Genomic DNA, 10256 nt, shown 5'->3' with positions numbered 1-10256 from the left:
CGGTAATATATTCACATATCAAAATAGAAACTCCGTTGAAGATCAGCAAGATCAACCAATGGATCCATATAAAAGGGCCATGGACTCATCCGTTGAGGACCAGCAAGGTCAATCAACCAGATCCATGCCCAAATTTAGAAAACAACTCTTACTTCTTATTCCAATATCTTCCACGATGCACGTGTGGGTATCATCGGCGACCCAGAGCCCGAGTATTGTATGGTCAACACCCTCTAGGATCCTTCGCAGGTGACCTAGTGCTTCACTCATAGACCACTTCCTTGGTCCCTCATCCACCGTACACCGGAAGCTCACCATTTTAATCGAATCGAGGCTGGTCAAGTCCTCAGCCGGCCTTTGCTATGCGAGACGTCCTCCATTGACTCTCCGTTAGCTGTTGCAACTTTATCAGCTAGGTCTTCCCCACAATCTTAATCACAAGACACTCAAAACGCTTTCCCAGCATTCTTGACATAAAACAGTCATTTAAAAACAGGCCATAAATACAGTTTCTATAACAAACTCTCGTCTTTCCACAATAATCAACATTACTTAATCCACATTCATTTCATATAAATTCCCATTCTCATTCAATCGCATCATTTTCCCATTCTCATTCAATCGCATCATTTTCCATCTTCTTTCCTCAAATATCTTCATCAAATCTCATCCACTCGCATTTACCCATATCCACATCTCATCACATCATATTCATTCACATCTCATCCATTCATATTTACCCAATTCGCATCACATCACATCACATTCATCACATCTCGATTCACATAACATCACATCCATTCTCATCCCATATCATTCATTCACATCCCGATTCACATGACATCTCATCCATTCACATCCCATATCATTCATTCACATCCTGATTCACATGACATCACATCCATTCACATCTCATATCATTCATTCACATCCCGATTCACACGACATCACTTCTATTCACATCCCATATCATGCATTCACATCCCGATTCACATGACATCACATCCATTCACATCTATCCATTTTACATCACATCACCTCTATCCATTCACATCCATCACATCACATTCAATTCATATCCATCACATTCACATCCACATATATTCTTTCACATACACATCTATATCCGTTCTTTCACATACATCCACATCCATTCTTTCACATACTCATTCACATCCATTCTTCACATACACATTCACATCCATTCTTCTCATACACATCCTTATCCATTCTTTCAAACTCATTCACATCCATTCTTCTCATACACATTCACATACATTCACTCATATCCCATATCATTCATTTACATTCTGATTCACATGACATCTCATCCATTCACATCCCATATCATTCACATCTATCTGATTCTCATCAGATTCGTTTAAACATAGAATTTAAGAGAATTTCTAATTTTTGATATAAAGATTCTTTACGCATCTATTTATGTATAAAATCAACTTCAGTGGGAATAACACTTTTAACAAAATCCTCTTATGCATCTATTTATGCATGAATTTAATTTTAAGGAAAATAACACTTTGAGAATAAAAATAAATCCTTTATGCATCTTTCCACGCATAAAATCAATTTTAATGAAATTAACACTTTTGGAATAAAAATAAATTCCCTTATACATCTTTCTATGCATAAAATCAAAATTAATGAGAATAACTCTTTTGAAATAAAAATAAATTCCCTTATGCATCTTTCTATGCATAAAGTCAAAATTAATGAGAATAACTCTTTTGAAATAAAAATAAATTCCTTTTTGCATCTTTCTATGCATAAAGTCAAAATAAATGAGAATAACAAATTCTTTTATGCATCATTCTATGCATAAAATCAAAGTTAATGAGAATAACTCTTTTGAAATAAAAATAAATTCCTTTATGCATCTTTCTATGCATAAAATCAAATTTAATGGGAATGACACTTTTGAAATAAAAATAAATCTTTTAGAATGCACAAGTGGAAGGAATTACTCTTTTAGAATAACCTAATGATAAACTTTAGTTCCATAAAATTTAAGAAAATTTTTTCATAACCTCCTTTGTATGGCTCACCATTTCTCAATTTTAACATTTAATTTATGACCTGAATTAATCCAATTTTAATTCTAGTATCTCTAATCTACTCCATTTTTCAAAAATCAAGAGAGTAAACAATGAAAAGAGTTTAATTAATCTTTTAATTAAAATTTCTAGGATTAAGAAGGATTGAATTGTAAAGAAGAGAAGGGGGTGGCCTTTCCATCAAGGCATAGCATCAGATTTTAATTCAAACATTCACAAAGCATAAAATTTAAGAAAACCATAGATTTAAAATTCACAATAAGTAAGAATTAAGCTTACATGGAACTTGTAATCTTTCCTTTGGCTTGAGGGATTGAGGGTTCTACTCTTATTTACAACAAGAGTGGCCACCAGTTCTTTTGGAGAGGATTTTGTAAAAAAAAATTGAATTATCAATTGAATGTATTTGACTCTGGGGAAGAGTAGAGTAACAGTGCATAAACACTATTAACCTTTTACAAAGGGGGAGGCTTCTATTTATATGAAAAAATGAGCCTCTAACCAAGCAAACTGATTCTAGAATTTTCCAGATCAGTTTGGTCAATTTTTGATCATTTTTGGGTCAGTTTAGCTCACTTTTTGGATCTAGTTGAAACAGGAGAGAGGAGAGATGAAAATATCTCATTATTTGTGAGTTTAAAACTTATCCACACATGTGAAATAGGTGCCTCCTTCATGAGGGGAATTCCCCACACTGAGGTGTCAAAAATGCATCATTTCCTCTAAATATCTTTTCTTTTTTAACTAATAAACCTTGTCCTTAGTCAACTCTTCATCTTATGTGAGTATTTACTCATTTTTGGGGGATTTTTCTTTTATTCTTCAATTCATCTCTTCCCTACATTTGGATTAATCTTATTGGTCCATAGGAACCTTAATCTAATTTTTTTTTAATTCTTCAATTCATCTCCTCCCTAAATTTGGATTAATCTTATTGGTCCATAGGAACCTTAATCCAAAATTTTCAGAAAATCTGGACCCTCAGGCTAAGGTCCTTTTTACCTATTTTCAATTTATTCCAATTACACACTAGAAAGTTCTTTTTGAATTTCTGTTTCAGGGGAAATCATTTTAATAAGAAGGGATATTTTTCCATCCAAAGATATCTAGAAACTGAATTATCTCTCTCTAGAATATTTTCTCTCTCTAGGCCAAAAGAGATAGAAACAAGATCTATTATTATTCTGAAAAGGGGATTGATTACAGGGAGAGAAACTGGACATCGTGAGGGGCTGGGGGAGGAATCTTACACAAATGTTGTTGTTCAAGCCTCATTTCAAGCTTCTCTTTGATACTCTTTCTCTAAGTTAAATGCATCCTTTTGTACATCTATTGGTTCCATCTCTTCTTCTATTCCATGAATACATCTTTGCAAAATCGTAGGTTTTATTGAGTGACTTGAGGTAGATTAAATAAGGTTGCTTGATGGAAACATAACTAGTTTTGTGAACCAATGAAAAGATTAATTAAAGTTAAGATTTCATTAAATCTCTCTCTCTCTCTCTCTCTCTCTCTCTCTCTCATAAGGAGACAAAAAAATTCTATTTAAAAAAAGATTGAATTAAATATCTCTCATATATTTCACAATAATAAACTTCATCATCAATTGAATCTCTTCACATCGAAGTCAACTCACTCTTGGAGTTTGTAGAGTGGCCCTCATTACTACTTGTAAATTCACATATATAGAAAAAACCAATTATTTCTTATAGATGGGGTTGATTGGTAGTTTATATTGTAGAGGTCGATTAGCCATAGAAAACATTTAGGAGAATGCACATTTTCCAATTGCTAGCTTGCTATTAACACTTCCAATTGCATACTTCAAAATTTAGCTATTGCATATGGATTAACCATTCATGATGTCCAATGTCATCAAAGACTTGTATAAGGGTGAACCATCATTGGTTCAAGCCTTGATGCCCAATGTCATCAAGACTTGTATAAGGGTGAACCATCATTGGTCCAAGAGAAATGCATTTAGTCAGCATGTCCCAGCACGAAAACCCTACACAATACACAACTTCAAAACTATACACATTCACTCACTTAAAGCACAAACAACTGAGACTCATCAAATAACCTACTACCTAGATCTTTATATCTCCAAAACTTACTAGTGCTTTGAGGCTTTGAGCTTAACCTTTGGAACCCGCCTACACCCTTTTTAACGACAACTATTGTTAATGCTGACTGACATTCCCCAAGCCCTCACTGAAGAAGATGGAGCATGGGAGCACGAATAGACCATGGCATGGAGGAGTCGAAGTGAAGTTGGAAGTTCAACGTTGAAACTTACTTGAAACTAAGAAATCAAGAGCAAAAAAATTGCTTGGCCTAGGATTCCAAATTTCCAATTGCCTAGAATGCTCAACTCTCAAGATTCAAGTGTGTGGAGAGATTAAATGCAAATAATAATGGGAAAACATGATATACACCACTTGGCAGAAGTTGGGACGCATTAGTGCATGGCACATATAATATTTTAAATTTGTAAATTTATAAATTTGATTATACATGATATATCTATATTTTTATATGCGTTGCTATGGCCAAGCTTTTAGAAAAGAACCAGTTCCCTCTCTATATCCATCTCTCTCTCTCTCTTTCACTCTCTCTCACTCCTAGACCTGTCCCCATCTCTCTCTCTCTCTCTCTCTCTCTCTCTCTCTCTCTCTCTCTGTCACACACACACACACACACACACATGCACATGATCCTCTCCCTCTCTCTCTCTCACGCGCGTACACACACACACACACTCTCTCTCTCTCTCTCTCTCTCTCTCGTACACACACAGGCACGTGCATGCACGCATGCACACTCTCCCTCTCTCTCCTCACACTCTCCCACACATAGAAGACTCTCTCTCTCTCTCTCTCTCTCTCTCTCTCACACACACACACACACACACACACGCACACGTGTACGCACAAACATAAATTATTTCATTTTTTGGTGAGGAACGTGAAAATATGTAATAATGTAATAGAAATAGATAGATGAATAAATTATTTCGTTTTTTTATGAGGAACGTGAAAATTTTATGTGAATAAATATAACACATGAATAAATTATTTCCTTTTTTGGAACATAAAATATTTATACTACTGCTTTTAAGTCTTTAATATAAATATTTCATGAATAAATTATTTCAAGTCTTTAGTATAAATATTTCAAGTCCCCATGGAATTCCAGGGTGTTGCCATTGCCGTTGTTGTCATCCTCTATGATGATCCTCACTTTGCTGCCATTCTCGATCTCCTCAAAGGCGTGATGACTTAGTGGCCCCACCGCACGATCCCCGGTGGCAGGCGTCGTAGACAATCTTGTGAAGATTGCTCCAGTGCATCACTTGTTGGCAGTTGTGAAGGGGGTTCACCACCAGGGTGTGTAGCGCTTTGGTCTCCTTATCCAACAGTCGGTTCGGTTCTGCAAAGACCAAAACCATATTAGGACATCACCCCATAATCTTAGAGGATTTGAGTGATTTTCCTTACCTCCTCTACGGCCAAGGGAATGGTGTTCTGCCGGAGGGCGTCCCCTACGCCCCATTCGCGCAGGGCTGGGCATCCAGGGCCAGTCCGCCGGCGCCCAAGGGCGCAATAACTCTTGCTTTCTCAAAGACCTACACACGCAGCCCACTCTCAGTAGCGCATGCGCGCAGCTCAGGCCGTCGACGCTGTTGCCTACCACCACCACGAATAGTAGCTGCCCGATGCCGCCATTCGGACATCATTCACTTGAACCCTCAGGTTCCATCAATGAAGAGGCCCTCTCCTCCTCCTCCTCCTCCTTCCTCTTGGTGTGCTCAAATTTGAGATCTACGCGAGCACACGCCCACCTCAAACCTCAAGCTCAACAAAGCCATCACTCATGACATGGGATGCAGGCTACATCTACCTTGCAACTCATATAATCTGATGTCTTCATTCTCACTTAGGCTGCTACAAACTGCCGGTCCATCAATTTTATCGAGTTCGAGGTCGGCACATGGTTGCGAAGATCTCGTAGCCAGTCCATGCAGGCCATCATGCAGTGATCGAAAAGAATGCTTCCGACTAATGAGCTTCTGCAACCGGAGCATGGGCGTTCATAGCTTCGTCGCCCTCCAGCTCCATCATCTTGTTCTTCTTAGACAACCCTTTTAGTCCTTGATCAGAGAAGAAAATGAAAAGACGTGTTGTAACGTATAAAATGGATTATTAAACATTTCGCATCTCTGGTCTGGCTTGAGAAATCACGCCACTCTGCGATAAGAGTAAATCAAAGACTATTTATATTATCTACCTTTAAACTAATGTTACTATTTCATAGATACCTTTAAAATCAAAGTTCTCCTTTGTTTTCAACACTTAATAAAAAAAGATATATATATGTTTCTTAATTAGAACTTTTTCGATTTGAATTGGAAAAGTTACACTACAAATAGGGTTTTTCGAGCAATGTGGATGGGCCACGGTACGTGTGGAAAGAGAGAGTGTCGCTACCGTGTGATCCTACTTGTACAGGGGGTTGTTCGTGCAAACTATATATGAAAGATTTGTAACATTTTCAACCTACAAACTATATATATAATGGATTTGCAATATTTTGATATTTTTCATACTATCTATACTATATATAAAGGAGACTAAAGTCTCTTTTAACACGTGCCATCAAAGAATGCAAAGTGCGGGGGTGGACAGAGAGCGAGGAAGAGAGAGGAGGGTGAAAAAGAGAGAGAGCGAGAGGTGTCAACCTCATGAGAGACGGATGAGAGCTTACTTATTACTTGTAAAGTTTAGTTTGTCAAAATTTTTAAAATAAATCTCAAAAGTTAAAATTAAGGCCTTTTTAGCTCAGATAACAAAGTTTCAAAATTTGAAGAGTCTAAGGGTGTTTACAGACTACAGGTGTGCCCACGAAAAAGGTTGAAAGCTGTGGGCAGACACCTTTTTGATAAACACTTGATGGGCGACACTACTCTTTACAGACTGCGGGCATGCCCACGGAAAAGGTGTCCTACACATCGTGCCAATCTACCCATGGCTCGTCCTCACGATTTCACAGCAATCTGCCACGCATCATCTTATTTGTGGTGCGTTGGTTCGTGCCCACAATTTTGGCACGTTGTTACGCCTGGAACTGGAACAGTGGTTGTTGAGCCCTAGTCAGTAAACACATCAACACTGAGGGTGCATGGCATCGACACAATTTGTCAAGAATTGTTAGACGGGCGAGTGATTGAGATAATCTAATTGGTTGGGAAAAACTTATTCGTGGGGTTCCACCCAAGTGTGTAAACACTATAAGTCTTGTGATTCGTCGTTTTCTGTGAACACAGGACTCAGGACTCGTCCCCCCTTGCGCTCTGCTTTCGACCGCCGCCCCCCTGCCGCCGTGCAATACAAAATGCTCGATCCTCGGTTCCTGCCCCTACCCTGGCCTACCCTACTACAAAAAGGATCTAGACCGTAGGTACAGGGGCCAGGGCCGTGTCACTAGAAATGGGGATCCATAATGCCTCGACACAGTACATTGCATTCTGCCATGTGGGCTTACTGCCTTGTCAGGCCAGATACGTGGCGTAGTTGATGTGGTCTGCCATGACGGCGGGAATGTACGGACACTCTACTATCCTAATCCAACAAGCTGGCTCTCCTGAGAGAGAGCAGATTTTTGCAACAGAAGCGCGTGAGCTGGCACATCATCACCTCCACGCAGGCACGCAGCCCTGTATCGGTGTGGCCTCCTCCTCCTCACCTTTTATAAACCAATATTCTATTACATCAACTATAGTGATCACAGTCACTCCCTTCGACACTCCCGAGTCCCAGCTAGCTAGCTATACTCAGCCAGAGTCCCAATCCCTCTGAATTTAGGCACCGCTGCTCTACACGCCTCTCATTGCCATGGAGATCAAAGCCTCAGAGTTTCTGAGTTACCTTGGCTCCCTCATTGGCCTCCTCACAGTGGCCCAAACCATGCTCCATAGCTTCCTCCCCAGCCCTCTCATGCGCATCCTTACCAGCCTTCTCTATCGCATAAGAGACTCCCTTTCTCGCTTCCACTACGTTGAAATCCCCGAGTATGACGAGGCCTGCCTCCCCAATGAGCTCTATGCCGCCATCAAACTCCACTTGAGTGCCAACATCACCACCTACACACGCACCGCCAAGCGTGTGAAGCTGTGCCGTGCCTCCAGCTCGAGCGATTTCACATGGAGCCCTGCCAACGAGGAGCTGGTGCCCATGACCTTTGAAGGTGCCCAGCTATGGTGGGAGCACTACACCGCCCAAGACCAGCAACCGTACTATCACAGCAGCAGCGCGTGGCCGGCCAGATCATCAATATCCATGCCGGCCGATGAGAAGAGAACATACATTCTCAAATTGCACAAGAAGGACAAGGCCAAAGTTCTAGCCCCCTACATGGACCACATTCTGAAGCAAGCAACAGAGATGAAGGATCAGAATAGAGAGACACTCCTGTACACAAATGGCAGAAATGACTCTTACAGGCACCCGTGGGACTCGGTGCCTTTCAGGCACCCTTCTACATTCGACACACTGGCTCTTGATCCTGTGAAGAAGAGGAAGATTAAGGAAGATTTGCAAGCTTTCGCAAGAGGGGAGGAGTTCTACAAGAAGACAGGCAGGGCATGGAAGAGGGGTTACCTCCTCTATGGCCCACCGGGAACTGGCAAATCTAGCTTGATTGCAGCTATGGCCAATTTGCTAAGGTATGATGTGTATGATTTGGAGCTAACTCAGGTTCGTTCCAATGGGGAGCTTCGGAAGCTTCTTTTGAGGACGACAAACAAGTCCATAATAGTGATAGAAGACATAGATTGCTCTGTGGAGCTTGGGAACAGGGGTAAGATTAGAGCTGGTAGGAGGGGTGATGGTCAGCACAGAGGGGGTGATCAAGGGTTTGGTGGTGGGAACAAAGGAGGAGGGGGTGTGGATGACAACTTAATGCAGGGCTCGACTCCTGGCTCTAGCATGACTCTCTCCGGGCTTCTCAACTTCACGGATGGGCTGTGGTCTTGTTGTGGGGACGAGAGGATTTTTGTGTTTACAACAAACCACATAGAGAGCCTTGACCCTGCTCTCCTGCGCTCTGGGAGGATGGACATGCACATCCTCATGTCTTACTGCACCTTTGCTGCTTTCAAAATTCTGGCGCTTAACTACCTTGGCATTCAGGATCACTCGCTCTTTGACAAAGTAGAAGAGGCTATTGAGCTTGCCCGCATCACACCTGCAGAAGTTAGTGAGATTCTGATCCGCTATAAAGACCAGGCACAGGCCGCCTTAGGGGAGCTCCTTGCAGAGCTTGGTGTGGCCAAATTAGCCAACAGCAAACCATGGCCTCCAACAGCTTTAACGCACGAGCTGGGGCTTGAGAATTTAGCCAAAGCCAACAACAGGCCATGGCTTCCAACTTTAGTGGAGGAGGAGTTTGCCTCCACTCGCAGTGTGCAATTAGTAGAAGATGTAGAGCATGTGAAAAGGGCAGTTCAAGACAATGAATTGGTTGGCAGTTTAAGCTGCTGTGGCTCTCGAGATTACATAAGGAAGAGCATAAAATGCCCTAATTGCAAGAAAGTCTTTGCAGTAGACGATGAGGTCCCTTGTGTTGATATAAAGGAGAAGCCACACCAGACAGTAGCTCAAAAGAAGCTGCAGAAGGCCGATTGATCGATTTGCTAATGTAATTCCCAACACAGCAGAATTAATTCTATCATTGCAGAAGTGTATCGTATTTTGGGATGCGTTTTTAGAGCTCAAGAAGTTTTGTTAATTGATAATGATTTATTTGGTGCCGTAATTCCAAATGTGCAGCTTTTAGTTATACAAAGTTTGAAGTTTTGTTTTCTTTGAGGGAAAGAGAGTTTGAAGTTTGCAATTTAGATCTGTGTGCGCACGTGTGAGAGGGTATAATGAAATAAAAAAAGTTGAGATAAGATTTGGTTTTAACTTTTCTGTGGGAGAGAATGTGTGTGTATATATAATATATATATATATATATACTCTCCACTGTACAACTTATTACAAGCAGTCCTTTGCAGCCTTTGCATGGTCGGGCTCTTGGGCAACTCAATAGAAAAATAATAAAATTATTATCATTCTCTCGGGACCAGTGTACAGTGTGAGTCCCCCTGAGCCCTCTTTTCGTGACACAAGTCTCGAGGTACGT

The 10256-nt window shown here is 40.7% G+C and overlaps 1 pseudogene; it reads left to right on the top strand.

Annotated features, from left to right (window-relative positions):
- The first annotated feature begins 7875 nt into the window (after positions 1-7875).
- LOC147624092 (AAA-ATPase At4g25835 pseudogene) lies at positions 7876-9821 on the top strand (annotated as a pseudogene).
- Positions 9822-10256: the final 435 nt, after the last annotated feature.

This window comes from Cibotium barometz, chromosome 26 (assembly GCF_041138505.1).
Source record: "Cibotium barometz isolate CiBa-2024 chromosome 26, ASM4113850v1, whole genome shotgun sequence".
In the NCBI taxonomy this organism is placed as follows: Eukaryota; Viridiplantae; Streptophyta; class Polypodiopsida; order Cyatheales; family Cibotiaceae; genus Cibotium; species Cibotium barometz.
Note: the sequence above shows the minus strand (reverse complement) of the source record. Positions and strands in the feature narration are given on the sequence as shown.